The sequence below is a fragment of the Lipotes vexillifer genome, unplaced genomic scaffold (genome assembly GCF_000442215.2).
Source record: "Lipotes vexillifer unplaced genomic scaffold, Lipotes_vexillifer_v1.1 scaffold1008, whole genome shotgun sequence".
In the NCBI taxonomy this organism is placed as follows: domain Eukaryota; kingdom Metazoa; phylum Chordata; class Mammalia; order Artiodactyla; family Lipotidae; genus Lipotes; species Lipotes vexillifer.
Window position 1 is genome coordinate 2,481,412 of NW_006772616.1, and position 6,475 is coordinate 2,487,886.

General features: G+C 40.5%; 1 protein-coding gene across 2 annotated transcripts in view; it reads right to left on the bottom strand.

The window, feature by feature from the left end:
• The window catches only part of FOXP1 (forkhead box P1), a 606,527-nt gene that overhangs the window by 370,612 nt on the left and 229,440 nt on the right, over positions 1–6,475 (bottom strand). The window lies entirely within an intron of this gene.

The following is a 6,475-nucleotide window of genomic DNA, read 5'->3' on the forward strand; positions in this document are numbered from 1 at the left end:
AAAAAAAAAAAAAAAAAAAAAAAAAAAATGGCCATCAGACCTTAGGTGAAAGCTTTGAAATTAAGGAGGAGCCAGCACGCTCCTACAAGAAAAACAAAGAGAGCCCTGCATATAGGATATTGGTTTCAATGAGGAAGGGTGGACGCCAAAAACAGTATAAGAATTAAGCGCTCACATAATAGATCACTGTTTGAGTCGGGCGCTCCTACAGATGCTGGAGTGACCTAAGCCTCACACTTGGAAAGGCTGTGTGACTGGAGCCATGATATATAAAGTAAGACCCAAGCGCCGAAGTTCTGATTGAGCCAAGCAAACTGTGGCTGTTTTTTGTTGGGTGGAAGAGGCTTTTTTTTTTTTCCCCACGGAGCAAAGAATATTACGGTAAACATCTGCTAACCATGACCACAGAAGGGGTGGCTGTTTTCATCCAGGGTCATTTTAAAAGAATAAGTGAAATTAATAAAACCACAGAGTCATAGTACCCAACCTTCCAATAAGGCTGCTTGCTTCTGCCCACAGACCTATTTATTAAAGAAGCACTTAATTGAGAAAGTTCCCTGACGTTGCCATTAAGACTTCTTGGGGACCACTGATGTGGGGTAAGAATGTTCTGTCTGAAGGGATACTTGAAAATACAACTGGGACTTCCCTGGCGGTACAGTGGTTAAGACTCCGTGCTTCCAGTGTAGCGGGTACAGGTTCGATCCCTGCTAGGGGAACTTAGATTCCACATGCCACACGGCACAGCCAAAAAAAACAAGACAACTGGACTTCACTTCTTATCTCATTCCTTAGGGAGTTGTTTTCCAGAAGGTTCTCTATTGGCAAATTGTTATTATAATACATGTATTATTTAGGTATTTGAAGCCCCATTAAGAGAAAGAAATTAATGTTCCAATGGGTTTACCTCACACATAAAAGCCTCCGAGGATGTCTCTCTGTCAAACTACGTCTTTTGAAAATGACTAAAAATTCATATACTCCAGAATGGTTTGGGTTTTTAAAAATTCCTTATTTGGTTCGTTCTTTTGGAAGGAATGGGGAGGCAGGGAAACTGAATTATTCAGGCTGACTGTCATTCAAATCTGTCACACTGGAGCTCAAAACATCACTTTACCTTTGAACAACCAGCCACAAGCCCCTCCAAAATGAGCGTCACCTATAATTATTACTAAATGTTCCCAATTAAGAGAAAATAATCAAATTCATAAAAACCCAACTTCCATTTTGAGTTAAGCAAAGTTCTGCTTTATCTACAAAGTCAGAGGGTCTTCTAGCCTTAAAAAAGCCAGTTTTGCATAAACTAGATGCTTTCACTGAATCAAGTGAAAGAACTAAGGTTTCCTATTTCTGACCTATGGTCACCTCAATATGACCAATCAACAAGATACTAAGTTCACTGAGTGTAAAAAACATTTTCTCTCTCTAGCTCTATTTCCCATGGAACTAGAACACAGCAATTCATAAAGGTCAGACTTCAGTAAGCTTATTGAAAAAATAAATATTAACTTCATCAGCCCCACTTACTCTCATGGTTGCAGTATCGGACAGGGTCCCTGCTGTTGGACCGGCTCTAAGAGCAGCCTGGGAGCGTGGGGTGGGAGACTGGCAGTGTTTCAACTTTTCCACCAATCAGTGTTCAACAAATACCTATTCGGCACCTCCTAGGTACCCGTTACGGAGTTCAGTGTGTGTGCGCGCGCGTGCACGTGTAGGTGTGTGCGAAAGCGGGGAGGGAGTGAAGGGTGAGGTGCTGTCTTCTGAATGCTACTGACACCTCATAGAACTGTTAGGGGAAGCTAACACAAATTTCAGGGTTCACTGAATCTGGAAAATTATTCTTGTGTTTACTTGTTTGTTCATTTTCCGCAAGGCTCGGCGTTCTGTGCTAAGAAGGAAGGCAGGGAGAGATGAAGATGGAGTAAGCAAGCAAGCTTTTGATACTCCAACTGCCCTTAAGGAATGAGGAGCCATTAAACAAGGAAGAGAAAGGACTACAAAGGCCCAATCGTATTTAATAACTGCCAATGCCTTCAGCTGTGAAAGAGAGCGAGGCTTAATGTAACCCACTAATTCCACCCCCCAACACAGTCAAGACTCACTTCCACAAGTAAGTCCAGTAACAGAGGCCACTGCGGTCAGAACTGGAATATAACCATGTGTCGCTACACTAAATTATGCTTCAATAAAAATGCAAATGCGTCCATCCTATTTGTATAATAGAGGGATTAAATCAGCTATAATTTTCAAGCTTTAAAAGAAAATTCCAAGCTTTTAAGTCTATTCCTAGTGAAAGATAATGCGACGAATGTCATAATAAAAAAATAACTTAGTAGGAGGAAATAATTCTTTATCCTTTTAAAATTTTCCTTATGAAATGCATCATGTTACCCTAATGCATTTCAACATACTTACCCCTAAATGTAAATTTGTTTTGATAAAATGAAGAGCATTTGAATCCAAATTGCACAGTGACGCTTCTAAACTGATCTGTTATAACTCAGTAATCAGAGTTAACAGACTGCCTAATTAACCAAGTCATCATTTGCCAAGACCCAAATATGGGATGAATTGTGGGCCAAGGAGAAAATATGATGGACATGAAAATTATTAATTCAGGGAAGCACTGAAAGCATGTGGAGTTAAAGTTCTTTGCTAAATCTTACCATCATTAATATCCTTAATTCTTATAATAGAAGTAATATGTGAAAATAAAAAAATATATTACATCCAGGGTATACGGAAAAACATTTTTAGATCAACTAGTTATTAGTCACTGATACAATAAATTACTTTTTTAAGCCTCTGACAACCTATGGGGTAAAAATCACAGACACCCTCTGATAGTAAGTAACATCCATTAAGTGCCTCCTAGATGCCACCATCATGATCAGTGCTTCATATGGATCAATATGTTTATTCTCCATATAAACCCTAACCCTTGGGAAGGTACTACTTTTATCTTCAGGTAACATTCAAAAACTGAAGTTCAGAATATTTTTTTTTACCCACAAGAATGTATGAAAAAACAAACAATACCCAATCCTTTCCAAATTCTTAGAGAAGTGTTATTAGAAATTCTGTAATTTAACTCACCAAAACTTTACCCATGGAAGCTTTACTCACTCATTTGTTATGTACTTAGTAGGAGAAAGGCAATCAGGGTAACTTGAAAGATGCCATGTGGCTAGCCTGGACAGAAACCCTTCATCAGCAGCTACTTCCCATCACTAACATCACTGGCATGGCCTAAAAGACATGTATATTTTAAATGGGCTAAGGTATTTTATAAGCCGTTTTCCCTAGGTAATTCAAATCCAAGTCCAAATGTAGGGTTTAATTCTAGAAGAGACAGTAAGTCCACCAATCTGATCATTTTTCCCTTGGCTACCTGGTAACTCCTGTTCATCCTTAGGGGGTCCCAGCCAGATCTCACTGCTTCGGGGAGGGCTTCCCATCTCCCACCTCCAGTACCTCCTCCCCAACCTCATATATACGTGTACAATCTATCAGTATTTCTGTAGCTTCTCTATCACTGTATTATAATCGACCTTTCTGTCTACCTTGTAGATATAAGTATGTTGAAGTCAAAGACCTTGCTTTAGGACCTACGACAGTGACAGATGGTTGGCGGATGGCTGGACAGAAGGACAGATCGAAGGAGTACAGCAATGAATGAAGCCCAGGCTCCTTGAGGACAGAGGCATGGTAGTATTTTTGAGGCGAAACCCACTTCATCGATGTAAATGTCACTGGAGATGTCCAAGTATTAGGCACAGAACTTAATGGGGAACATCTCAGATGACACTCAATCTTGGATAGCTGGGCTATATGATATTTAAAGGTTCCTGCCAACTCTGTAATCCTATATCTTTACTGTGCATCAAGTACAGTGCCTTTCTGAGCAATCCTGGATCCTGGACCAGGAAAGAATAGTTATAAAGGACATGATCGGGACAACTGGATGAAATTTGAATAGGGACTGAGGTTTGGACTCTATTTTATTAATATTGTATCAATATTACCTCATTGTACTGTGGTTATGTAAGAGAATGTCCTTGTTCCTAAGGGGGGGAAAAAAAAACCTGATTTATTTAGGAATAAAAGGGTATGACATCTGCAATCAACTCTCAAATGGTTTTGAAAACAATTATGTATAAGTATAGACATATGTGTGTATGTGTATTATAGAGGTAGATCGATAAGACACGATAAAGCCAAGGAGTAAAATGTTGAACCTAAGCAAAGGGTTCCTTTTGGGGAGTTCCTTGACTACTCTTGCAACTTTTCTGTAAGTTTGAAATTACTGCAAAATTAAAAGGTGCCTGTTCTTCAAAAAAGAAAGAAAGAAAGAAAAAAGTACAGCGCCTTATAGGATATATACGTGCACTCTACCTTCCTAGAATTCTGCCCCTTTCTTCTAAAATCAGCACCCCTTTCACCCACTTTCCATTGTCTTGTGCAGGTCAAAGGTCATTCACCTCTCTTGAGACGAGCATGTGACCCACGCCAGGCTACCCACTGCTTCACACCTCCCCGCCAACCCAGCCTTGCTGCAACCCCAGAAACTGTTTCAGTGATAGGCACATGGCACACAAGGGACCAATCACAGAACCAGGAAGATCCAAATTCTACGAGAGCTGCTAGAACTTATCAACAAAGATTCCTTTCTGCTGGAGTTGCTAAAAAAGCAGAGTGATGAATGGTTATATTGCACCAAACTGGTCAACAACTCCATGAAGGAATCCAACACAGGGCACTGCACGAGACTTGAGACCAAGACTTAACAGTGAGATCTGAAGCTCCCACTCCAGATGCTCCTGAAGCTCATTCTACCAGCCAAGTTTCCAGCATCATGAGCCACTTAATGCCTCTTTATGCCTAAACTGGTCCCAAGTTACCCAAGAGGCCTAACAAATGGTGGGCTCCGTATCTGAAGGCACAGACACGTTAAAAATGGTCTGCTGTTTGTGTTAACAAGGACAGAGAGACAATTCCCACCCCTGGAGTAAAAACTGCTTATTCGTTGGTCTTTTGTGACTGGCTTTTCTATATTTTTTTCGAGCCTAATATTTTACTATGTTTTTTAAAAACCTATTATCTGTTATCTTTGAATGTCAAAGTCCTTGGCATACAGCTTATGAATCTGGAATTCTACTGACCAAGGAACCAAAGATCTTCTAACTTTGCTACCCAGTGTTACCTGTAAGTACCCAGATCTTCACTTCGGTAAATAAAAAGCCTTCCAGGTGAATGCATCTCAAGAACTAAACCTGCTTGCTGGGAAAATGCCCCAGGTACAGGACTGCTGCTTTGGGAAGGGGACCCTCTCGCCTGTCACACTTCTCCACACAGGTGATTGAGCGGAACAATTCAATGGTTGGGTAGTCAGAGGCTAACACAAACTAAAATGAGGGCTGCAGAGATGAGGTTAATTAGAATAATGTACCAGAGAAAAATGACTCAAAGATCTAGAGAAAATGTCTTAACAGGCACGTCCAACTAGAGACCGAAGAACGCCAATTAAGTGGCTGTCCTTGTTCTGAATCACATCGGGACTTAACTTTTATTTCCCAAAGCTCTTGTACTAGCAAAAAGAATCAAAGCATTTGAAAACGGCTACTAAGATCAAACAGAGCTGGTTAGATGGCACTGAAGTATAAAGTCTCAACACACAGCATACAAGCAGCCCCAAAGTGAAAAATGTATGTTCAAACAAAACCATGCTTGCAAATCAACACCCTAGGAAGATGCTTACATGGTGAAAACAATATGGTGCAGTGGTTAGGAGCCACGGCACCAGAGGAAGAGTGGTTGGGTCTGAATCCCAGCTCTACTTCTAATGAGCAGAGAAGTTTGAGGGAATCATTTCACCTCACTAGGCCTCAGTTTCCTCAACTGTAAAATGGACTTTTTAGAATCATACCCATCTCATAGAGTTTTGTGAGCTAATATGTAAACTCCCACTAAAGGCAGCTATTACAGGGTAGACTTTTCACAGCTAGACTGCTTCTCTTCACCACTGGTTTTTGGATTTTCTCAGGATTAGGTTTTGCATGAGTTTTAAAACTTCTATTCTTCTCTCTCATTACTTGCAAGGGAGAAGGGGGAAACTACACACACAAGGATTGGTGGTAACATGAAATGCAAGTTCTTCTAGGCATATACAACTATAGAAAACCATATGCATGCTTTATTCTAGTAGAATTTTTTAAAATTACCATGTTTAAGAAGTCGGCTGGAAGTGAAGGAATAGATTTGTGTCACCAGTAAGAAATGATCTAGGGCAGAAATGGACAAAGACGGCCTCAGGGTAAATAAAGGTTGACTGACGGTCCATAAGAAGCGGCAATGTGAGATTCAAGCCCCAGCACATCATAACCAGACTCACCTGGCCCTGAGAGGCACACTGAATGCAGCAACATCTCAAAACATCAGAGAAAATCTCTTGGAACGCTGCTAATCTTTCCTGCTG